Source organism: Lissotriton helveticus, chromosome 6 (assembly GCF_964261635.1).
Source record: "Lissotriton helveticus chromosome 6, aLisHel1.1, whole genome shotgun sequence".
NCBI lineage: Eukaryota > Metazoa > Chordata > Amphibia > Caudata > Salamandridae > Lissotriton > Lissotriton helveticus.
The window spans coordinates 1,024,261,254-1,024,287,862 of NC_136067.1; the positions used below are offsets into that span (position 1 = coordinate 1,024,261,254).

General features: G+C 44.0%; 1 long non-coding RNA gene across 2 annotated transcripts in view; it reads left to right on the plus strand.

Annotated features, from left to right (window-relative positions):
* The window catches only part of LOC144761632 (uncharacterized), a 429,197-nt gene that overhangs the window by 11,463 nt on the left and 391,125 nt on the right, over positions 1–26,609 (plus strand). The window contains exon 2 of one of the 2 annotated variants that reach the window (XR_013595826.1): positions 1,334–1,481. The exons of the other annotated variant lie outside the window; for it this stretch is intronic. This is a non-coding gene — a long non-coding RNA (uncharacterized LOC144761632). The remainder of the gene's footprint in view (positions 1–1,333; positions 1,482–26,609) is intronic. 2 annotated transcript variants of the gene reach the window in all.

Below are 26,609 nucleotides of genomic sequence, written 5' to 3' on the forward strand. Positions count from 1 at the left end.
GGGACAGATTATTTTTAATTCAGAAATAAAAATGAAAAAGGATCTGGACTCAGTGTCTATACTCAGCTCTGTTCTGATTTTGGAATTTATTGTTCTGTGCCTATTGTGCTATATGAACTATATTCGTAGGTTGAGCTCTGTATTAGTATTCATGTATCTTTACACCTTGATTTTGAGGGATGTCTATATTCTGTTGGTCCTGGCTTTGTAATAAATCAACAAAAGCTAAATTCGGAGTCTGTAGTTATTTAAATTGATGAGAGGGGAAATGTGTAATTGGTTATTTGTTTTTTTCTCTTCACACTTCTTAGCAGGCAAGAAAGACCATCGGCCAGAGATTCCTGAGTAAATCTAGGACTTGGAATTCGGTCCCATCACTGGATTACAGAATCCCATAGTTTATAAATGAATTGTAGTCTGTGTCACTATTAATAAACCAGAAGCGATATTCAGCTCTCTTTTACAGATTGTGCTGTTTGCCAAACTGTAAATAAGGCCCTATGGGACACATGCATCAAGCCCGCATTTTGCAATTCCCAAATAGCGAATTTTACTGAATCGTTATTTGAGATTTGCAAAATACTATGCATGTAGGAATCGCAAAACATATTGAGATTCCTACACATTCCTTATTTGTGACTTGCAAATTGCAAATCCCAAATAAGCAAGGGCTTCCGATTCATTCATATGGGGCCTGAAGGCCCATAGGAATCAATGGGAATTGCATGCGCAATGTGCAAGTAGTTGCAAATTGCGCATGCAATTTCCATTGACTTCCAAGGGCATGCTTGTGTGCAACATAGAACTTTAAAAAACGCACTTTTGTGCATTTTTCAAAGTTTTCACAAATTACCATCAACTTTAAGTTGATGGTAAAAATTTGCGTTTCTTAAAAGTGAAATTGCTATTTTTTTTGTGGCATTGCATTTAGGCAATTGCAATTCGTGATCCCCTAAATTCAATCTCAATTTAAGTAATCGCAAATTTTGCGATTACTTACATAGCAATTTTTGCATTTGGGATGATGCATCCCAAAAGCAAAAATTGCGGTCGCAAAGGAGCAGATTCTCAGAATCTGCCCCTTTGCGACGGCAAAAAACAATGATGCATGTGCCCCTTTGTTCCTTATGGCCGTTGGTAGTAGTTGCATTCCTGGCAAATACCAATATTGCAGTTGTATCTAGGGGTGTGCAATTACAGCACCTTGCTGAGAATTGGGCCTCTACATTCGAATAGCAGAGTAATAGCGTGAGCTTTTCCTATTTCAAAGTGCACTAACTCAATGTGGGCTATTTGCTCGCATCATTTGAAACAGGCTTTTTTCTGTCCACAGGGTGCACAATTGCCTCACCATTTAACACCAAGCACAAACTCCCATTTGTACCCGGATCTGGATAAGATCAGCGGTGGAATGAATGCTCAGTGTGCTTTTCCCAGACGTGGGACATTTGCATGTTGACGTCAGCTTTATCTCAATACAGGTTTGGGTCGTGTTTCTATTTCTGTAACATAAATAATAAAATCCATGTATTTGAAAAAAGGAAGACAAATACTCCGCTGTTCTCTTTTTTGACACAATGTTTTCTTTAACATTTGTTTAATGAGCTTTTTTTTTAGATGTATTTCACCGAGACATCACACCAGTGCTGCGTTTTTTCTAATTAGGGCTTTGTTTAGATAAGACATCAAAGTCTAACGCTGCAAATCACTTCCCCCTGATGTTCACTTTCTGCCCAAGGAGTCTTTAGTTTTTCTGCTTCAGTTCCGATGCTTGTGGCCAAAGCTTTGTTTCTAATATGTTGTCAAAGGAACGTACCGCTAGCACAGAGTAACAAGAAAAAAGACTTGCATTCTTTAATATGCTTGAGAAACAAACAAGGGCAAACTTCCACTGTATCATAATAAGACTGCTAAAGATAGAAAAAGAAAATAACTGCTGATTTAAAATGAAATGAAGGGCATGTCCAAAATATTACTCATTCCAAGCTGCTCCGAAAACTACACACAACCAGCCACTCCAGTTCCTCCCCAAATCCATATACACACGAGGTGCAGGAAGAGCATCAACCAAGTGAAACAAAATTGCCTTCAGCGATAGACATTTTCCTGATTTTTTTTTTAAGTGTTACAAAGCAGAAGAGGCGGATGTTAAGAAAGACAATATTGGAGACAACATGCGTAGGCTTTCTCGTGTAGAGACCACTGGCACATAGCATTTCCCATACAACAGCATGGAGGACACGATTAATCAGTGGAGGTCAGAGTTCATTGAACTGAAAAGTTCTAACTGACAGTATTTCATTTCCTCCATCTGCTTAATTTCTAAGAAAAACTCTGGAATATCACACTTCCAAATAGTTCGCTGCGAGATCTCAGGTGCTATAATACATTATTTCATTTAACACTTTGCACACCACCTGCCTTTGGCAGGTTTCATCGCATATTTAACAGTAGAACAGAAGTCCTTCAATACTGATTAAACATTTCTACTACATGAAAACAGTTCAAAATGTCAACATGCGCTAATTTTTGCTCTCATCATAAACATGCTATTCCTGGCAGCTTTAGCAATCTCTTACTGGGTAAGCTTTCACTGGTGCAGCAAGTGCAGTGGTGCCGTGATCCAGAGGACTGAGGGCCCACAGAACCCGCATTATTACTGTATTTGACAGTTCAAACTGTTGACCTAGGGGCATTGACTCACCAAAATGTCTGGGGTAGTTGTAGTGATATCACAAACCCTTTGACCTAAATGACATCACAGAAGTGACATCATGACCTTTGACCCAAAATCTTCCCATGAAGGGATGTCACATGATCTTGAATAGATTACCGGGCCCATTTTAAGGATTTCGGGGGCCCTGGGCCAAACGTATTTTGGGGGGCCCTACTAATTTATTAACCAATTTCAGCTCTTTCATGTCGTCTTTGGCCACGTCGTTTACCGTACACAGGCCACATTCTAAATGTGTTCACAGCTAGTGATGTGTGTTTTAAATATTGTGGTACAAAAGGGGGTGGTGATGGACGGAGCATCTGAACCAATCAAACACTCACACCCAGTCAAGAGATCTGGGTTTAATCCATCACCGTTCTTTAGCCCACTCTGCCACCCCAGTTCAGACATGGCCATATGCAAATCAGTCTGACCCTGTGCCTCATGGGAACAGTCCAGCCCGAACTGCCAAGCCATGCCTTCCCTGGACCGGAAACAAGCTTCTGAGGACCGGTTTCTGGCATTGCAGCCGTCTTCAGCCCAGCTTGCTTGAATCCAGTGGCAAAGTGAGCAAGGGACTCCCGTCTAAGTATACCCTGCCAACTTATGGCGAACAAAGTGGTACAAAAGGGGGTGGTGATGGACGGAGCATCTGAACCAATCAAACACTCACACCCAGTCAAGAGATCTGGGTTTTCAATATTGTAACACAGCAGCAGCTCACTAATATCACTGCAAATAATCTCCATGACACCCCCCATTTCTCTCATGTTATGTCCTATTGTGATCTAAAAGAACTTTTATTACAGTTCACAGAAGAATGTCTATAATAGAGTCTTACGCATCACCCACATTATTATTTTTTTGTTTTTAGGAAAATGGTATTTAGAATCAATCCTTTTTATTAAGCAGTATTCCAATGAAAATGGTATTTAAAACAATCTGTTCCAGAATTATTGATGGTCATCAGGGCAAGTCTCTTAGTAGAACCAAGCTGGCTTTATCAGGGGCCCCCCTTAAAGCATGGGGTCCTGGCCCAGAGTCCACTTTGCCCATGCCATAAAACGTCTCTGTGATTACAATTAATTGTCACTGAGAAGTTCAATAATACCTACACACCTGATGTACCAATACAAAAGTCTATTTTAGATACCACCTATATTAGGGTGTTGATATGCTATCCCAGGGGAACCGTACTGCCTTCTCTTTGTAACAAACTAAAGTATTATGTTGTTATGTGTTCATCTCAAGAATAAATACTGCCACAAAACTATACTGGGAGCCTAAATTGTTTAACAGGGTTTATTCAAAAACATACTTTTCTATGCATTCACAATAATGAAACATAACAAAAATGTGTTTACAAAAGTTCATTTCATCACGGGTGCCCCCTTATGACAAAAATGATACACAATATGACAGTGACAGAATTTTGCCATTAGTGTTCTCCATATATCATGGATGCCTCTTTGAGTTTGTGCCATAGTTAAGCTTAGGTTTGTTACCTAACTTTTGCAGGTAAGCCAAGCTCTTAAGCATGACTAACAATGTGATTAATTAAGAATCACACCCTAAGAGTCCTTTGTGAGCCAATCATTCATTGAACAAGTGCTAGGAATTAATGTATAAAGCATGGAGTATGTCCCTTTTGAAATATATTATTTCCTCCAGGGAAACACTAGTGGCATCCTGCTTAAGTGACCGCTCCACTCCAACCACTGGTTTTGTTTTGGTTTTGTATACCACTATTATTATTTGCTTACTCTAGACCCCAATTTTGTTATGTTAGGCACACTTTTTTACACATACAAGGTCCTGAAGAAAGCCACCACACCTCTGTTAAGGGTATAAGGCTGAAACATATCAACCAATCTTCTCACTCTATGATAGGTGGAATTCCTCCTATCATAGCCTGTTTTGAATCCTGGCCCAGGGCCGCCCCAATAAAATTCACTGCGCACCCTGTAGTTAGGTTTATCTCACATTTGCAGTTTCCTTTGTCATTACTCACCACACCTTGCTCACATAAAGGTTTAGTATATCTCTTTTTCCAAAAGAAAAACATCCCTGACCTCCTCCCTCTCATAGTGGGGGGGGGGGGTGGTAGCCTGCTTTGTGACTGGGTTTACAATGCGAGGAAGTTACCCTATAATGAAGCATGCCACATTTGGAGGGGTGAGAAAAATCGAACATTAAAAGGGACCTCCTCATAGGTCTTTTCCACATTCTGTAGACCATGGGGTCCGTTTTGCATTGTTGACTTCTTTGCTAAACATTACTTCTAGTATTTCAGAGTCAGAATTTTTGGCTGCCTTCTCCCCAATAAGCCACAATTGGGCTCCCTTGTGACAAGATTTACTGCCAATGTGCCAGTCATAGCATTGTGCCGTGGGTGCGATCTATGCCAAAGAATGTGCTCCATTATGCTAGTGCGAAAGATTTTTCATGGGTGTCCCCAAATGCTGGGTATAACCTCCCCACTGTCCAGACCCTCCCTTGGGAGGGTCCCCTGAATCTGTCCAGCCATCTCCCGTGGGTACAAAAAGGCTTACCTGGCTGTAGGATCCTAGTCTCGACATGGACAAGATTCTGAACCAGAAACCACTGAACTTTAACTGCCTGGACAGTCTAGACTTCTATGAACTTCGTTTGGGCCTGACTTCATCTCCCTCTCAGTCTGAATCATCGCCTGTACACCATACAGGATCCATGCAGGACCTGTGGAGCATCAAGGACAACCAACGATATCTCCCTTGGAGTGAAGGAGTCACTCCCCTGCATTCGCAGGCACCACCACACTGCTGTCTGGTCTGCTGACCCTGAGTTCTTAGGCTTCAGCAACACAGGAAGTGGGTTTCTACATCCCTCGAGATCCGAGCTGCCCTCTCACTGAGTTTAAGGTCAGAATCCTTTGTGGGGGTTTCAACACCCAAATCCCTTTGCACCGCGTACATTTGCAAGGGCATATGCTTGTTTTCATTTCCCGAGCAAGTGCTTTGTGCTCTGAGTAGCCACAACCTCTGGCACCATTTCCTACCAAGAGCTCTGGCCTCCTCTCAACGAGTGCTTCGTGGGCTACTATTTGGTGAATAACTTGAGGTACTCTTGTGACTCTAATGCCTCTGGCCTGTCAGTCCACTTGAGGGTGAACTTTGCTTTTCCTGGGCCTCGTGGTGCCTGTCCTGACTCTCCTTGCTTTGGTGAGTCTCCTAAACCTTGCTGATCTGAACCATAACCATCATTGACCCTCTGCATGGGTTGCTGTTGCCAAGGCTTGTTGGTGCTCCCCCCGGACACCGACCCCTCAGCACTCGATATCCTTTGTGGGACAGCTTTGTAGGACAGCTCATATCCGGCTTCTGGATGTCCTCAATGTCTCCTGTCCCCGTGGCTGCAGAGTCAATAACTCCATCAACACACCTGAAACATCCAACTTCAGTGGGCATTCGTCTACCGAGACCCTGGTCACTCCTGGGTGACCCAGACTCTGTCCCCTCTGCTTTCAGGTACTCTTCAACAAGAATCCACCTTTGGATTCCAACGGACACATTTCTTCCTTCCAACAGGGGTTCTTTTTCCAAGTCCTCCATTGGGTTCGATGGCAGTTTCCGATGCGACTCCAGACCTATGCACAGGCTTCCCTGGGATAGGTAACTTGGGTACCTCGGTATCCATGGGTAAAGTGGCTTTCCAACCTTCTAACTTCCCCTGGGTTTCTTCGAAGTCCACTGGGAATGGTCTTTAATCTCTAAAACCTCAACCGGGACTTCCCCATAGAATTGTATGGAGCATGTGGTCTTGTTCCCACACTGCACCGGTCCTGCATGGGGTCCTTACTTACTCACCTTGGGTGGTTCGTTGGGTTCTCAGAGATTCTACAATCTCTAGAAACTGTTGTGGTTCTTATGCCACTATTTTAGTATATGGTTTGCCCCCCCTCCCGGGCCCACTCTGTATGTGTGCTTTGTGATTATCTCCAAGTAGGAGACACTGTGTCATACTAAATAGTGTTATATTAATACATACATATTTTTATAACTACTGTGTGGTTCTCCTTTCATTTAACCAATACTATAAGGTTACATTCTGGTGAAACAGGCTGCTTAACATTGCTTCAAGACTAAGCCTGAAGGCTGCCCTCCTTTGATACCACTTGGATAGCTTTCTAAGGTTATCTTTGATCTCTTAAATCACCATGAGGGTTGTTTGAACTGGTGCAAGGTGCCCACTTTAATTAGTGGACAGCATATACCAGGCCAACTTCTCACATTATCATTCACAGAAAGAAGCACTCTCATACTTGTATAGGCTTTAAGCATGGGCGTAAAATCCGTTCCGCTCGCGGATTTTGCGGATTTTCGGTAAATTTGCAATCCGCGAACTCTAGCGAACTTGCCGAAAATTCGTAAAATCCGTGCGAAGTGGATTTTTTGCTTGCCAACTAGAATACTATACAATTTCGCGGGAGTAAATACTTGCGAACACGTAGATGCGGCGGGCAGCGACAATCTCGCAATTGCGAGATTGCAAAATTTGCAATATCGCACAAGAAATCCACCAGCAGGCAGCATAAACCTTGAAAATTATGATTTTTATCAGAATAACTCCTCAGGTTGACATTTACCTGCACTTTTTCTTTGCAAGGAGTCCATTTTGGGGGGTGGGGGTGGGAGGAAGGAAGTGCCCCACAGTCTCCAACTTCCTGTTCCTGTCCACCAGGCTCCTCCCAGTGCTTTCTTCATGTGCTGGTCACTTTGATTTGGATCTTGACCTGGAAGGATTACTTTTGTGGATGCTGCTGGATATTTGGATTTTTGCAATACTGAAAGCACTCAGCAGGTGCAAAAGTTCAATCTTATCATTAGTAACCATTCCCTGTAGTGCTTCCTGAGGGGCCGCTTGAGAGTTCATTTGCCTACTTGCAACTATTCTATGACCCTGCTCTGACCCTCACAGCAGGCTCAGAGAATAGCTACAAGTATACAACAAAGGTCCTGTTAAAAAAATTACACTGCAACAGAAAGCAATTACAGACAATACTGAAAGCACTCAGCAGGTGCAAAAGTTCAATCTTATCATTAGTAACCATTCCCTGTAGTGCTTCCTGAGGGGCCCCTTCAGAGTTCAGCAAATTACAGATAAGGAAGCAGGTGCCAGCCAGACTGGAAGTTTAAATTCAGTGACACATTAATCAACCCCAAATTAATTCATGTCAGTTGAAGCAGGGCAGGTGTGCTTGCTTTTTTTCACCCCCATAATCTACAGTGATAAACCAACCAGAGGGTGGCAGTGATGTACCAGAGGGTGGCATGGGTGTACCTGAGGGTGGCAGTGGTGAAACAGAGGGTGCTGTGAACCTGTGATGATGAACCAGATGTAGAAACAACATAGTCGCGGCCGTTGCGAGCCGACAAGTAAGTTCGCAATTGCGAACTGGTACAGAACCCTCGCGAACTGGCAGAAATCCTTGCGAACATTAAAAAAAAAAAAAATCCGCAAATTCGCGAGAGTTCGCGGATTTTGCGGATTGCGAATCCGTAAATACGCAAGTTCGCGGATTGCCAATTCGCAAAATCCGCCCATGCTTAATAGGCTTTCTTTCTCACACAAACACATTCTCTCCAATGTACACAACATCAATTTAAACAATTTTTTATTTAACTTACCTCAGCTCTCAGCAAATGTTTTGTTTCAGTGCCAGTGCTCCATTTTTATTACACTGATTGTGAATAATAAACTATTATTCATTATTGATATAACAATAAAAATGGGCAGAAAACAAAAAGGGTGCAGCCCTGATGCCCCAAAGGGTGACTGTCACTGGTGTTACCACTTCAAAGTCGAGAGGATAGCAAAAGCACTGCTAGGAGTTGCAAGGGTCCAGACGGGATTGCCAGTCATACATCATACTCTGGCAATGACCTTTTACATCTTAGGTCAGTCCCATGTAACATATGCCCTCGATATAACCCGGAGAATATCCCCCAAAATGGAGTCACCATATGCCCCGGCTGTATGTCTCCTTTACCATTCATCACCAATATAGCCCGAACCAAACAAGGTTCATTTAATAATGCGAAAAAGAATGTCATTGCACTCATTAACGTCAGATCCTTAGGAAAACACAGGCAGGAAATTCATGATCTAATTATAGATAATAATATAGACACGCTATTCGTTACGGAAACATGGATGGACGCAGAATCTGGCCCAGATTTGGTAATTGCTATCCCACACGGATATACAATACACCGATTTGATAGACAGGGTAAGAAAGGAGGAGGACTAGCGGTTATCACGAGACACTGTTTCTCAGTTAGAATATTCCCCATCGCATCCAAATGCTGTGAAGCATTTCAATTTGCTATCAAGATGACACCCTCATATAACCTTAAGGGAGTACTGATTTACAGACCACCCGGCCCACGTTCCGCTTTCCTGGCCAATCTTAATTCACTGATTGAATCCTTTGTGACCGAGGATTCTTTCTTAGTGTTGGGAGATCTAAATTTTCATTTAGAGAAACAGGAGGATACCGATTCCCAAGCATTAATTGGAGATCTTGCAAGTTTGGGACTAGTTCAGCTCGTTAACGGCCCAACACATGAGGCTGGCCATACGCTGGACTGTATATTTTCTAATATACAGGGTATCACTCTTACGGACACTCTACCTCTAACTTGGTCTGACCATTTTGTTATTCTTTGCACCCTACCTATCAGCGTTTCTTCCCCAATTAATCAGATATATAATACTCAAGAACCTTTTAGAGTATGGAAAGACATTGACAATGTAGCCTTGGCCGAGTTGTTGATTAAGTCATGCCCTATTATATCCGCGGACCCTAATCTAGCCGCTAAACAATTTACCGACTGGATAGGGAACGCTATGAACGTACTAGTACCCCTTAAGACCCTATCTAGTAACAGAAAGACACCATCATCCCCCTGGTTCACAGAAGAACTCAGGAAAAAAAAAAAAATGCCGTAGGCACGAAAGGCAATGGCGAAGATCTTATGATCAAGAGAGTAAAACGCTATATAAAAACATTCAGTCTACCTATAAAAAATTGATCAATGAATCTAAGAAGAAGTTTTTTGGGGATCAAATTGATTCCTCAAAAAATTCCAGTAAACAACTATTTGAGGTGGGGAAGCAGTTGGCCGGGAAGCTTACAGACACGGCCCCCTCCCCTTCGCAGGCTTTGTGTGACTCCTTGGCCGACTTCTTTTTCACCAAAGTCAATGACATTTACTCTGAGTTTTCAATCAAAGATACTTCCCCCTCACCTTCTATCCAAATTAGCCCTCCCACTTGCTCACTGTCCCAATTTAAAGGAGTAGAGGAGAACCAAATAAGGGATATCATGAGATCTATAAAGACAGGATCTGCCCTTGACCCCTGTCCTCCTAAAGTCTACCTACCAGTGATTGATACGGTCTGCACTACCATCATGCAAGTGAGCAATACTATCCTCAGGTCAGGGAGATACCCGAACATGCTCAAAAACACTCTATTAAAACCACTCCTGAAAAAACCATCTTTGGATAAAGAGGTGTTGAAAAATTATCGACCTATCGCAAGCCTCCCATTTCTCGCCAAAGTGCTTGAAAGGGTAATGAACACTCAGCTTGCTGATTATCTGGAGCAAAATAAACTGCTGGATGACACGCAGTTTGGTTTTCGGAAACTCCACGGCACTGAGACGGCTCTCATCAAAGCTGCAGATGACATCCGAACAATCAGAGATCAGGGAGGGACAGCCGTCCTTATAATGCTGGACTTATCGGCCGCCTTCGACACGGTCGATCATTCTATACTGATCGACCGTGTCGGCAATTTAGGCATCCGATCCAGTGCCAAGGAACTTATTACCTCGTTCCTATCGAGCAGCACTCAAGCAGTCACGCTGGGACCTTTTAAGTCACCAGAGCTTGCACTACCTTGCGGTGTTCCCCAGGGCTCATCGCTAAGTCCAACACTGTTTAATATCTACGTGTTGGACTTGGCGAGAGTGATTAAATCCTATCACATGAGCCTTACTTCCTATGCTGACGACACCCAGCTGGTGCTCGCTATCAACAACGATGGGGATCAGGTAGCGGCTCTGTTTCGAGAGGGTATGTTGGCCATTAAGAACTGGATGCAGGCTAATTGCTTGAGGCTAAACTCTGAAAAGACAGAGGTGGTCATCTTCGGTAAGATCACTCCGCAATGGTCCCCTGAATGGTGGCCTACTTCGCTGGGAACTCCACCCACACCGTCAGTGAAGGTCAGAAATCTAGGCATAGTTTTTGATGAGAAACTCAACTTTGCAGCACATGCCAACAAAACCGCTGCCAATGCCTATCATAAACTAAAACTCATCAGGAAAATAATCCCATTTCTATCTAATAGTGCGGGAAAAACAGTGGTTAGCACATTAGTGCTCTCCTCCCTGGACTACTGTAATGGTTTATTTGCCAATGCACAGTCCAGGGTAATTTCCAAACTTCAAATGATCCAAAATGCGGCTGCCAGACTGCTCTCAAGGACTCCAAAATGTAAATCCGTCAGCCACATTATTAGGAGCTACCACTGGCTGACTATAAAAAACTGTATTAAATTCAAAACACTCTGTTTAACGTTTAAAGCTACTCATAACACGGGCCCAAGATTCCTGCAAGAGCAGCTTTCCATTTACTGCCCGACCAGACAGCTGAGATCGATGCAACTACAACAGTTGGCAGTACCCCGCACCAGAACGGTTACTTGGGGAGACAGGCGTTTCACAGTATCTGCAGCCAGACTTTGGAATTCGCTCCCGTTAACCATACGAATGGCACATTCCCTGCTTCAGTTCAGGAAACTGGTGAAGACATGGTTGTTTAACCAGTAAGAAATCTCTTGCCTCAACGCTTTATCACCCAGAGACTCGTCACAGTAATCTTAGCGCCAAGACGCCCACGGGCAAACGCATGCGCTCTACAAGTTGTATTAATAAATAATAAATAAATAAGGGTCAATCTAGTCACTGACATAATATGGAAGTAATGATTTAAAAGCGTAAGTGATCCACTGAACCTAATATTTCAATAATGAGTGGTCGACATTTTTCAGTACTTTGTTGCCCCTATGGGTCTGAGGGCTTTCTTCAGTACCAGAATGAGAGCAACAATAGATTGGGTTGCTCCTTGTCAGTAAGGTGAGTTACTTACCCATATTGGTCACCAAGTACATTGGCTCTGATTCCTGTCACATTGGTTGATGATACTCTACAAAGGTAACGTATGCAGACTTGTATACATACTGTAATAGGTCACATACTTCATAGACCACATGCAGTACATGACTTAAGAACCTAATTGAAAACCCACCCCAAGAATTGTACATGAGTGATAGTTGACTTATAAGCAAGTTGTGGGACACAGAAATCAACATTAAAGAACTTCCAACGGGCATTATTCAGTATGAAAATGCAATATAGTCAAACTTTAACATAAGGCCAATGGCCAGTCCATATTTTTAAAGTCTTTGAGAGGTCTGGGCTAATCCCCCTCCACCACTTGCCTGCACTCTAAGCGCAAGGGAACATCCCCCCTCTGGAGGAGCATCTGGGGGCATGCCAGGCACCTATGAGACCGGACCAGGGAAGACAGTGTTGAGTTGTGGGAGGGATAGGATCCAGAGAGTGTGTGGGTCCACTGCAGTGGATGGGCCAGATTGAGAAGTGTGTGGGTATACTGCAGTAGATGGGCCAGATTGAGGGTGGGGTGGGTCGACTTCAGTGGATGGGCCAGATTGAGGGGGGTCCACTGCAATGGATGGGCCAGATTGAGGAGGGAGGTCCACTGCAGTGACAGTTTCAGATTTAGGGGGGACAGTTGGAGGGGGAATGTTTGTGGGAGAGGGGGAGGGGATGGGCCTGACTTTCTTTGGGATTGTGTATTTGTGGATGGGGAAACTTGTGATGAGGATGGACTCAGGATCCTTGGGAGGGGGGACTTGGATTGGGATGACATTATTTTGTCAAGGGAAGTTTAAGTCGGTGGTGAGTTTTTGGATTTCGGACTCCGGGGAATGTTCGGGTGGGGAATTTTGGGCTATTCCTCTTTGGGGGTGTGGTGGGGCTAGGTTTCGAGTTCAGGGGGTTCCTCTTCCCTTTGGGAGGGGGTACAGATGGGTCTTTGGGTAAGAGGCCAAAGTCACTCAGGAATAGCTTCTGGGCAGAGGGGGGTGCAGGAGAATCAAGGGTAGGGTTTGTGGAGGCAGAGGGATCTGAGGTATATGGAGGGACTGTGGATGCATGTTTGTGCTGTCTATGCCTCTCCCTGGTGTGTGGGCTGTCCTTCCCCTGAGTGTGCATGTGTGTGTGTGTTTGGAGTTGTGTGTGGGGCGTTGTGTGCTGCATGTGGATGTTGATGTGTGTGCATGTGCAGGTTTGCGTATGATTGGGTCAGGTAGAGTAGCTGGGACTGTGGATGGGGAAGAGGAAGGAGGGATAAGGGACGGCTGGATCAGGGGCACTTCTGCCATCAGTTGACTCCAGTCCCTTTTTTAATCTTTGTAGGGCAGGCATGTCGGAGTGGATGCCCTCCATGAATTACACCAATTGTGTTGAAAGACCAATATTGGCATGGAGGTCATTCAGCACAAATGTCTGTCCCACAGCGATCAGCTTCAGCAAATCCATGGCCTCCACACTCAGGGCAGCAGGGGAGACTTGTGCAGGGGGTGCAGTGCCTGGCCCAAAGGAAACATGCTACCCTACATGGGAGCAGCCAAATACACTGGGCTTGGGAGCAGCTGGGAAGGTGGAGAATGGAGATGGTGGTGTTGGTAGACTTAGCTATAGTTTGAACCAATCGTGGCTCACCCACCACCTCAAGGGAGTCATTACTGTAGGTGTAATCTTTGGCAGCTCCTTCTGATGGTGATCTGGAACTGCCCTCAGTGTGGCTCCCCTCACCCTCCATGCAACTAGGTCGCTTCTCCTCCTCCTCCCCCACACTGGAACTAGTCTGGCGAGCTGCTTCCCCTTGGTCCGTGGCACTCTGTTAGCCAGTTCTGATGCTGTGAACAAGAATGCCAAAGAGATTCACTTGAGTCATAGGCATGTACTTCACACATGGGTATCATCACAAATCATCACGGAGCAAACGTATACATAATTTTGTGGCCACTTTCTACTCATTACACATATGTGTACGTGGCACTTGCCAGTCTGCCAGTTAACCATGGTTCACAGACACGACACATGATGTAATGTGCAACCTTGGTTAGATCAATGTCAAAGCCCACAACCACACTGCCCACTCCTATACTACGTAGCATTTGGTCTGATTTGTACTGCTCCTGATGGTCTTGTGCCATTACATACGTGTTTCATCTCCTGCAAGCGAGTCTTGAACTGACACTGCAAATGGGATGCACACATTTTAAATGTAAACACTATAAACAATAATCCCTTTGGTCCCTGTTTATTATATGCACAGCACACGCATACTACCTCCAATCATTGCTCACTTAGCCAGCACCAATTAGAAACTCAGAACGTAATATAAGAAAATCATAAATCTTTATTTTTACTATATATAAAAAACTGAAATATATTAAAAACGCTTATCTCTGTTAGAGATATGTTCTCAAAACACAATACTTAAAAACATAACATTTCACAAATGCGGGAGAATTAAGGGATGTATTTTCTAAACATCAAGGCAACACCCTGTTATACACTGTAGACACACTGGAAACAATGCACTGTGGATACTTTTACATCACGTTCAATGTGTGCAGAGGGGACCTTTTTCTTTTATCCACACCAGATGTTTTTCAAATTTTCTAACTGAACCCCCTAGATTCAGATCGGGTGTTGTTTTCAATATTTCCTTAGACACAGAAGCAACGCGTTTCGGTGGTATCTGATAACATAGCAGAAAAGACTAATTGAAATTACAAACTAATCTTTTCATCCGCAAATATCCATTGCATGACATGATGTCCAACTACATTGACATTTGACATAACATTTCATATACAATAACAATAAAATCTAGTTTCTCTATGTTTTAAAAAAAAAAAGACCATGGGTTTCCACATTACATCCTTTGTTTTAAAACCTGTGCTGTCCATGCTTATGGATTCGCATAAGTCACTCACATTCTGCCGCAACATTCAATCATTATTCATTTACCTGATGTCAAACCAAGGACAAATACAAATACCCACCCTTTCATTGGTCAGTTGAAGGAGGAATCAATCTCTCCCTGTAGCTAAACCGGATGGCTGTATTAAGTACATCGGCAAAAGAACTCTCGACAAAGGGGCCCAAACCGACCTCCCTGAAATAACATATAAAAATATATAGAAAAAAATGTATGTCAACTAACAAGAGAATGTCGATGAATGTCTAGTACAAGGCTTATATCCTCCATTTGTACTGCACTAAATCTTTTTAATGTTGGGTCGACTGTTCCACCTTGTGTTATAAGAAAATATGCTTCATTATAACCTCTAAACAGGGACTTCCAAAGTTAACAAATATATATAAAAAAGAACAATTCAACCTAGTATCTATTGGATCTCAGATTCCATCTGTTGAGAACTTGAACCGATGCCCAATGGAACAGAAATCAGGGGCCACCGCCTCCTTGATTGTGCTGGAGACAAAGAACATAGATGCATAGTCTTAGTACTGAATTCTGTTGCCCAGTGTGTGTCCCAGAGTACGTCTTTATATATTTTGTGAGGTACCTGTTTCATAAGTCCAAATTGGTCAAATCACAGGAGCTATGATTTCCACACCGTCAAGAATGATAAAGAGAGATTGCGTGGCCAAACTTCCACCTATATTAACAAAAACACAATTATATATGGCACGTTCCATGTGCCACCCCATTCCTCCTACTTCTTTGTTAGTTCTAAAATAATACTAGAGGAAATATCAGCGTGTTAAAAAGTGTATCTACCATGTTTGTTAGCCCTTAGCTTTAACCGAAGAATTCAAAAATCGGGTGGGGGCTTCATGATAATAGAAACGATCCCTCCTCTTTATAGTGTTGTAGGTTATGAAAACCCCCCGTAATTTTGTGGCCACTTTCTACTCATTACACAAATGTGTATGTGGCACTTGCCAGTCTACCATGGTTCCCAGACACAACACATAATGTAATGTGCAACCTTGGTTAGATCAATGTCAAAGCCCACAACCACACTGTCCACTCCTATACTACGTAGCATGTGGTCTGATTTGTAATGCTCCTGATTGTCTTGTGCCATTACATACCTGTCTGATCTACTGCAAGCGAGTCTTGAACTGACACTGCAAATGGGATGCACACATTTTAAATGTGACATGATAAATATTCTTCAATCCCTAGTCATCACATTTTTAAGTCATCGCTATGGCCTAACTGGGAAAAAGATCAGCCTGTAATAACGCAGGCTTATATAGTCAGTGTATGACTCATTTCACATAGATAATAGTGATAGTGGTCATTTGTCCGCTGTCTTAGGTCCTCTGCTGTCAGGTCACATATCTGATTTTCATACTGTAAACCACAAGGTGTTAGGCCTAGCTAGGGTGACAGACACTTGGCCCACTGTGTTGTGTCAGCCATGGACAGTGTTAGGGGATTCTCCAGGATGTCATGCACATTGTATACAGTCCAACTGTTAAATATTTGTACGATGTAAAGCACAAATTGAAGACCAATGACAGCATCATTACAATGCTTCATGTGGTGCACTATGGCACTGGCCTGTCTGGGTGCACCATCTGTATGGACTAGTAGTACAGAACCTCAACATCACATGATTCCATTCACCACTGTGTCCCAATCCTGTCCAGACTAGTCTGCATGTCCCTTACGTGGTAGACACAGTGTTAGAAATGGGGGTCTCTAGTTGGCAAGAGCTTGCACCTTTGTCCGAACAGGGACCCTTCTTCCTAGTAAGGATAAGGGAGTTACACTCCTAAAATAACCCCTGCTCACCCCCTTGGTAGCTTGGCACGAGCAGTCAGGATTATCTTAGAGGCAGTGTGTAAAGCATGTGTACCTAACCAACAGTAATACAGTGTAAGCACTACAAAAGGACATCACACCAGTTTAGAAAAATATTCAATATATTTATATACTTAAGACAAGACATAAAACGATAAAAAATCCACAATACAGTACTTAAAAATCTTCAGTTATCAAAATATGCTTGAAAAACGGTTACTTGATGTTGATAGGTCCGTCCGAGGATATTATGGCATCATGAGCAAACAAACCTAAACAGTTCTGGCTGACCACAGCCATTCGAGGGCCAGCTATGGTGTCGGGGAGACCTGTAAACAGTACATTTTAGAAATGCAGGGCCTCGGCGACCTCTCGTTGAGCTTACAAAAGCATGGCATCCACAGGCTAAGGTTCCAGAGGTCGGTGCAGGAGTCGTTGGGGCCCTCGAAGTCACACGCTTTGCAGATCGAACTCCTCTCTGTTGAAGTCATGAGCACTGGCATTGGCAGGTGTTGAATGCTGCGGTGCGAAGTGCAGCAGTGCGATGTGCAGTGCCCTCAGGTCGCGATGCGAGCAGCGGCTTGGTGGCGGCATCAGATGGCGTCATTGATGAGACCAGTGTTGTGGTGCGAAGTGAATGCAGTGTTCGCCGCAGTGCTGACAGGTTGCGGTGGAAGCAGCGGCCTCGTTGTTGCTGAAGCGCTGTCGTCAGTTGACAAACTGGAGTCAATGGTGCCGGCATCGGTAGGCCAAGGCTGCGATGAAGGATGAGGGCGGTGCATTGTGTAACTTTACGAGCAGTGCCCTCGAACCACAGGGCAATCAGCAGCGTAGATTTCGGTGTGGAGTGTCGTCGTCGGGGATACCAAGGCGACGTCGTGAAGTGAGGCAGTGCAGAGTCATGACACTAGCAGCGGCTCGGTGGCGGCATTAGCAGGCGTCATCGGTGAGACAAGAGTTGTGGTATGGTGGTGCCCTCTGCGGTGCATCAGGACACGGAGACAACAGCGACGTCGTAGACGGCACCGGGTTGCTTTTTCTTCTGTTGCAGCACAAAACACACAGTCCCTAGTGCTGAGAGCAGAAGAACTTGAAGTCTTTGCTGTTCCTGAGACTTCTTGAACAGGTGTCGAGCTCTACCTCAAGCCCTTGGAGAAAGTCAGAAAAATAGATTGCAGAAAGTTCAAGTTCAGTCCTTTCACTGCCCAAGACAGAAGCAGCCACTGCAGGCCAACACAGCAAACCTCACAACAAGGTGGACATTCCTCCTCACAGCTTCTCCAGCTCTTCTTCTTGGCAGTCTTCTTGGTCCAAAAGAGTTCTAAAGTTCAGGGGTCTGTGCCCCAATATTTATACCACCCAATCCTTTGTTCTCTGAAGGCAGAGAGTGTCTGTACCCAACCCAAACCAGTGCTGTCCTCTCTGGTGTAGCTCCCTGGCAGGAGGTGGAGACCGCATTATCCAAGGCAGACGGGGCCTATTCAGGTGCAAGGGACATCTCCTCCCACCACTCTAAATGCATACTGGGCCTATTCAGTGACAACGTCTCCTACAACTCTGAATGCAGCCCATGTCTATCCAGCCCAGCCCTAACTCATTCAGGAAAGGCAGGACACACATCAACACCCCTGGTGACAGTCTGAGAGAATGCACCTTCCTAACTCCTGTCACTCCAAAGCCAGACATTCAATACACATCCTGGCAGAAGAACACAGGATGGCTAAGCAAGACAATACCTAATTTCTAAATGTGTGTATTTTCAAACACAGAATGTAGGAATCACCTTTACTAAAAGATACAACTTTAGATTCTGAGTTCAGGCATACTAAACTTTATTTTCCCATCTTGTTCCCAGGGTCAGTTATGTTATAAGATGTTATAAACTAACTCCCCTTTCTGGCCTATGGGAACAGATAGCCTTGCAATAGTGAAAAAATAATTTGGCTGTATTTCACTATCAGGACATACCACACACATCAGGGCATGTCCCACATTTCACAAACATGGCACCCTGCCCATAGGGGTACCTTGCCCCTACCTTAGGGGTTACTAATAGGTAGAAAAGGAAAGGTTTAGGGCCTGGCAAGTGTGTGCACTTACCTTGTCAACATGGCAATCCCAGACTGCACACAGGCTCTGCAATGGCAGGCCAGAGTTACATTTACGGGCTGTTTGTGTGACTGGCACAATACAGTGCTGCAGCCCACTAACAGCATTTGATTTATATGCCCTGGCACACTCAGTGTACTTTACTAGGGACTGACACATACATCAAATAGGCCAATCATGAAAACACCAATCCATAACACATTTTACCACAGGAGAACTTGCACTTTAACACTGATCAGCAGTGAGAAAAGTGCGCAGAAACACTAAGCCAGCACCAACAGAGTAAAAACTGGGAGGTCAGAAAGAAAAAACTCAGGGAAAACACGCCAAAAGATACCAAGTCTAACACATGTCCTCTCCAGCTGAAAGTAGGGAGAACTGCCTAACCTCCTGGAGTTCTCTTCACTGAGGTGGATGAACCTGGACAGACCATCCGCACTGGCATGTTCTGTGCCAGGGCGGTGTTCCACCATAAAGACCATTCCCTGTAGGGAGATGGATCAACTCAGCAGTTTTAGATTCACACCCCTCATTTGCATCAACCATCGGAGGGGCCTGTGGTCTGTCTGAACCCGGAAGTGTGTCCCAAACAGGTAGGGCCTCAACTTCTTCAGTGCCCAGATCACAGCGAAAACTTTCCTTTCTATGGCACTCCAGCTCTGTTCCCTTGGGAGTAGTCTCCTGCTACGGAATACTACAGGCTGGTCTAGGCCCTCTTCGTTCAGTTGTGAGAGCACCACTTCCACACCATGCTCTGAAGCGTCAGTCTGCATGACAAATTCCTTGGAGAAGTCGGGTGCCTTGAGCACGGGAACCGTGCACATGGTGGCCTTCTGGGCATCAAAAACCTTCTGGCACGACTCAGTCCAGATTACCTTCTTGGCTGCTTCCTGGAAGTCAGCTCTGTTAAGGGGGCAACAATGGTGGCATACCCCTTAACAAAGCTCCTGTAGTACCCAGTGAGGCCTAAAAAGGCTCTCACATCTGTCTGGGTCTTGGGGGGCTCCCAAGGCAGAACAGTGTCAATCTTGGGTTGTAGGGTCGCACCTGGCCGCTCCCTACCCAGTGCCTCGAGTGCATCACTGAACCCTGTCGATCTGGCACTTACTGGCCTTCATCATGGGCCTGCCCTCCGTAGTGCCCTCGTAAACTACTGAGGTGCTGTAAGTGTTCTTCCTAGCTGGAACTGAGCACTGCAATGTCATCCAGGTAGGCGGCACTGAAATCCTCCAGTCCAGCCAACACCTGGTTGACCAACCTCGGAAAGATGGCTGGGGCATTCTTCAACCCAAAGGACATCACCTGGAACTGGTAATGTCCTTCTGGGGTTGAGAATGCTGACCTCTCATTGGCCCCATCAGTTAAAGCAATCTCCATTACCCAGACGTTAAATCAAACGTGCTGAGGAACTTGGCAGCTCCCAACCGATCAATGAGCTCATCAGCTCTGGAGATGAGATGCACGTCAGTCCTGGTGATGGCATTAAGCCCACGGTAGTCCACATATAACTGTTGTTCTGGAGAGGCACCGGGTGCAGCAGCCTTTGGGAACAAGACCACTGGGCGGGCCCAAGGACTGTTGGAGGGGTCGATCACCCTTAATGTCAATATCTTAGAGACCTCCTCTTTGATGCTGGCCCTGACCCGGTCTGTCAACCTGTAAATGTTGTGCTTTACAGGAGGGCTGTCGATATTGTTCACATCATGAGTACACCAGTGAGTAAAACCCGGGGTCAGAGAGAACAGTGGTGAACGTTGCTCTGCTGCTCTGGGGTCAGTGTAGAGGAGAGGATCACACCATCCACTGACCCATCGTGCTCCTTGGTAGACAGGAGGTCAGGGAGAGTTTCACTCTCCTCTTCCACCCCATCATCTGTCACCAAGAGCATACTCACTTCAGACCTCTCGAAGTGGGGCTTGACGCGGTTCAAATGCAGGACCCTCAAAGGGTTCCTTGAAGTCGACAAATCCACCAGGTAGGTGACATCACTTTTGCGTTCCACCACCTCAAATGGCCCAGTCCACTTGTCCTGAAAGGCACAAGGTTCCACGGGGACCATGATCCACACTTTTTAACCAGGTTGAAATTTGACCAGAGTGGTATTTTGGTCATACCACTTCTTCATTTCTTCCTGGTTTGCTTCTAGGTTCACCTGAGCAAGTTTCCTGAAGCGAGCAGTTTGGTTTCTGAAGGCCAGCATGTAACTAAAAACATCCTGGGTAGTTTTCCTGGGAGCTGCCTCGTAGTCTTCCTTCACCAAACTCAGAGGTCTTCTCTTTTTTTTTGTCTTCATTCTGCTAATTCTCTTGCTTGAAACGCTCCTACCCTAATTGCCAAGCCAGGGAGCAGAAACTTTCCATTCAAGAAAAGGATGCTGTTTCCACTTCCATCCTTCACCAGTGTGCCCATAGCTGAAGGAAACCAGGACCGACAGCAAGATTTTTTGACTTAATCATCATACCTCCTGGGGCTTTTGCTCCATACAACCAACAATGTCCAGATTTTCTCCCGACCTAAAGTTGCATGCCATGTCCAACTGACTTGTAGAGATTATATTCTTAACACAGTCAGAAAAGCAATAAGGACTTTCAGACTTCCAAAGCCTACAGATCTCTTGTGCCACCAGGAGGATCGCATAAAAAATAAAACTGGAGATAACAGCATTTTTTTGTGTTGAATCATCCTGAAAAAGCCCAAAAAATATAAGAATTGGGCTTACCGCGACTTGTTGACCAATTACTTCTCCCAAGAACACACACATCTCAATCCAGTAACAAGTGATGTTTGGGCATGTCATAAACATGTGGATATCATCCGCTGAGGGGTGCATACATCTTGGGCAAGCATACAGGTTTCCAGTAACTACCGACAACTTGGCTGGAGACCAATAAACCATGTGTGTGGTAAAAAGATGGTTACGTAGAAACGTGAAAGAATCTAGCCAAACCTCTTTAGTATTTTCCCTCACTAGGTCTTCAGCCCAAAGCTTTGAGATATCCATGCCCAAGTGGTCATCTGCCTCTGCCAAGGCCTGATACCACAAAGACACTACCTTTTTCAAAGGGCCTGTTCTCATCGCCTGACCTAGCCAGGAATCTTCTTCCTCCTCTACCTAAATCTGTCTTGCCTACCAGGAGGAGACCTGCTAATATTTAAACCTAGTTAGTTGATCCCCGGTACAATTACTCAGAACTTCCCAGTTGACCAAAGATGAACCAGATGTAAGATCCCCCTGTCAGGTCTTTCCAGGGTAGATTCCCTAAAGTCCTAAATCAGAGCCTTGTAAGTTGTAAAAGGCACAAGAATTATTATGCAAGATTTTATAGAGTCATGTCATTTAACCTAGTTTCCTTCTGGCTCCGATACCTTCTTTCTCCAGTGTTGGTGCAGCTTTTCCATCGCAGCTGTGCTCGCACTCGCGCGGAGCACTACGCACTTCAACTGAAGAATTTAGAAGAGTGGTAGCGTTTCTGTGTCATCGCTGCCCTCAGAAGCCAGAAAGATGGAATTTGAGAAAAGCAATGGTTGCAGAGAGTAAGGTTTCCAGAAGGTAATCGATGCATGTTTTTGTTGAGTCAGTTTGGGGGTTTTATGAGCAGGTATTTGAGCATAGATTTCGTGAGAAGACGTTTTCTGAGTAGTTCTCAGTATTCACTCTAAAAGATACATTAACCCACAAGGAAGTTGCTATTTCAGTAGAACAATGATTTTCTTTATTAGCAACAAATAGATTCTTTATAAGGAAAGCTGGAGAGACATTTCAGTAACGTTATTTTTCCTTCAGCATGTGGGAAGAAGACAAATCAGTTAGAGACATTCACAAGAATCAGTATGCGTTGCTAATTATTTTGGAAATAGATTCAAGATTGAGACAAGATACACAAACAAGACGAGAGACGTTCGATTAGTACAAGCTGTACAAGGAATACATTTCAATTTGAGGAAGTCAATTCATGTAGACACAATAATATATATAATTGTACTTACCATCACCAGCAGCGTTTCATTCTTCGTATAGACAAGAAGAGGATCACTAAAAGAACCGGATTATATATATATCGGCCAAGAGGAAAAGTTATATATATATATATTACCTACTGGCGGTCGCCAGTAGGTAGTTACAGTTAGGATCGTTTTCCATAGGAAATTCGCAACATTCTATTGGGAATAACTTTGGCGCCGAATGAGGGATCTGCCTGTAATGTTCCTTAACTTTGCCTCGCTGCGCTCCCTCCTTCCCTGAATGTTTCGGGGGGATCCGTCAAGCGGGGGCCGAGATAAAAGGGGGGTCCCAAAACGTGTTTTCCCCATGTTAATTTCCATAGGGCGGTTGGACTCACTTTTAGCCCGAACGGCTGAATGGATTTCCACCAAACTTGGCAAAATTGTAGGGACTGGTACCCCGATGTGCCTTTGCTATGTCTCAAGATATATGCTCCAGTGGTTTTTACGAAAATTTACTTTGAAAAAATATATATTGGGCTTCATTGGGCTATATATATCTTAGAGCCCAAATGTAGCCCAATGTAGCCCAATGTAGCCCAATGTAGCCCAAAGATGGCCACCAGAGACAAAAAAAACAAATGTAGCCCAAATATCAGCCAGATGTAGCCCAACTATAGCCCAATGACAGAATGTCCCAGAGTGTTCTAAAGAACAACTAGAGCGCTAACAGTCTTACTTATGACAAAAGTATGGCACACCTGAAGTCATCTTGATTGGAATACAGTGGTAACACTTAATACATTTAATTTGAAAAGGAACAAAATGAGGGGGTTCATTTTGCCGTAGAAATTATGATTAGTGCTGAAGAAAGAAAAATTAGGGCACATTTTGAGTGACTTCTCAAATCCTCTTATATTTCATTAAAACAATTCTGATATGCAGTCTCCCAAGATGGCCACCAGAGACAAAAGAGCCCAAATGTAGCCCAAATATCAGCCAGATGTAGCCCAACTATAGCCCAATGACAGAATGTCCCAGAGTGTTCTAAAGAACAACTAGAACGCTAACAGTCTTACTTATGACAAAAGTATGGCACACCTGAAGTCATCTTGATTGGAATAAAGTGGTAACACTTAATACATTTAATTTGAAAAGGAACAAAATGAGGGGTTTCATTTTGCCATAGAAATGTTATATATATATATATATATATATATATATTACCTACTGGCGGTCGCCAGTAGGTATATATAGTTAGGATTTTTTCCCTATGGGTTTTTTGAAAATTCTATGTCTAATAACTTTGGCGTTTGTGGACGGAATTGGCTGAAATTTTCAGGAAAATGGCACATTTTGTTTCTGAGCAGCCCTTGAAAATTTGGGGGGGTTCGTCAAGGGGGGCCGAGAAAAAAGGGGGGTCCCAAAACGTGTTTTTAACATTGAGTTTTCCATAGGGCGGTTGGCCTCACTTTTAGCCCGAACGGCTGAATGGATTTGCACGAAACTTGGCAAAATTGTAGGGACTGGTAGCCCGATGTGCCTTTTGTAGGTCTCAATATATGTGCTTCAGTGGATTTTGAGAAATTAACGTTCAAAAAAAGATATATATCTGTAACAGCGGACCGGGCAGCGCTCCAGTTCGCGTACTTTTCGCGCAACGGAGCTTTGTGAAGCGAAGCTGATTGGTTCTCCGGCGTCTGTAAACATTCCAAACAGTCCGTAGCGGCCGCCATCTTGTCTCTCGGTAGGATCAAGAGACAAGAGGAGGCCAAAGCGAAGGGGCAAATGACCATAAGGGGGCATAGTAGATTCTCGCTGACCCCCTAGGTTTGATGTGGAGGTTTTAAAAGGGCCCCGCGGGGCAAAAAAAAATAATAATAATAATAATAATCGAACGGCTGAATGGATTTGGACGAAACTTGGCAAAATTGTAGGGACTGGTAGCCCGATGTGCCTTTGCTAGGTCTCAATATATGTGCTCCAGTGGATTTTGAGAAATTAACGTTCAAAAAAAGATATATATCTGTAACAGCGCTCCGCTTCGGAGCTTTGCGAAGCTGATTGGTTCTTCGGCGTCTGTAAACATTCCAAACAGTCCGTAGCGGCCGCCATCTTGTCTCTCGGTAGGATCGAGAGACAAGAGGAGGCCAAAGCGAAGGGGCAAATGACCATAAGGGGGCATAGTAGATCGTCCCTGACCCCCTAGGTTTGATGTGGAGGCTTTAAAATGGTCTCGCAGGGCAAAAAAAAAATATATAGTTTTTTTAGTTTTTTTGCGTGGAGTGCGCCCGGTTCGCGAACCGGGAAGCGTTCTGGGGAGCGTACTTTCTTGAAAATTAGTGAAAAAAGTTAGAGTAAAATAATAATTGTGAGTGATCAGATGTAGGGTAGCTCTGAGAAGAGCTTTTGGGTTTATGGTACATTTAGGTACTTATAAGTAGGTACCAATGCACAGTCTTAAATTCAGAGTGAAAATTCTGTTGCCCTCATCTGAGAAGTGAACTCCATCTCCTCTGTAGATATCTTGCATGTAGTAACGCAAGTTATTGTTGTACAGGGAGCCCATTCCATGGTCTCTCATGTAAGCTGAAACAGATTTGTTTACATGCTTCCTCGATTTCTCAATTTGTGGACAAAATTGGTTCGACCACCTCCATTTTTGTCTTTGGCATATATTTGAATATACCAAGGCAGTCTGAGGAAAAAGTGCCATCAATTGCTCAAAGGTGTCCTTTAAAAGCATTTCCAGACCTACCCCAGTCAAAGTGCCCAAATCATTACCTCCACAGTGCACAATTAACAGGTCAGGTTTTGGCAAATGCATAAAGGTTTTCACCAATGGTATCAATTGGTGACATTTTAATCCTCTGTGGCCAAGCCACTTAATTTCCACATCTTGTAAATTGAGGTTAGGTAAATTCCTGTTTTCAGCGTACCTCTGAGCCCAATAGATGTAACTATGTCCAACAATCCAGACAGAAAACATGGCGAGAGAAGGTTCTCCTGCAGTCAGATGAAGTGTGGCAATGAAATGGCAGTTGAAAAAATGAGAGTGTAAAATGAAAAAAACTGAGGAGTTTCTGTGTTAATGAAGCAGTAAGAGTGATTGGTGGATTTTGATTGCTGAAAACAGAAAGTTAGGGTGCATGGATGAGTTCGTTGAAAGATGTATTTTGAGTGGCGAAGAAAAAATCATTAAATGGAAGAATGCACTGGATATGCAGGTGCACTGAGAGTTCAGAGTTCAATTGCAACATTGTTGTGTGAACTTGGAAACACCAGAGGTCTTGCAAGAGGTGGTTGCTATGCAGAAAAAGCAGAGAGGGGGCAGAGGGGGGAAGGGTTTTGATTTGAAAAAAAGTGAGGGAAGAGTTTTGATTGGGTGACATGAGAGATATGTGTGAAGAATTACTGCATTTCTGTGCTTTTGATAGCTGCAGACTCTGGAGTGCATACCTTTTGCTCTGCTGAAGACAAATTGGTGTGTTTCTGAGACTGTTTTGAAACTCAAAGTATTTGCTAAGGTGAGAAAAGATTTCTTTAATTTAGATAGAAAATAGTGTGCTTTAATGAGAAAATTATGAAGAAAGTTGTGTTTTTCAAATGTTGCTTTGTCTCAAGTGTTTTACAAATAGATTTTGTTTCTTTGAGAAATTGTAATTGGAGAAAATGTGAAGTATTAGTACTGACAGGGTTTTTATGTGCATAGGAGCTGTGGAGTGTTTTCAAATTATGACTTGTAAATCGTTTTTGAGCAATGGTTTTAATATTGATGACAAGGACATAATGGTGTATGCTTCTTTATAAGGTAATTGAGAGTCTCTGATGTTATTTTTCCCATTTCAATGTAAGAA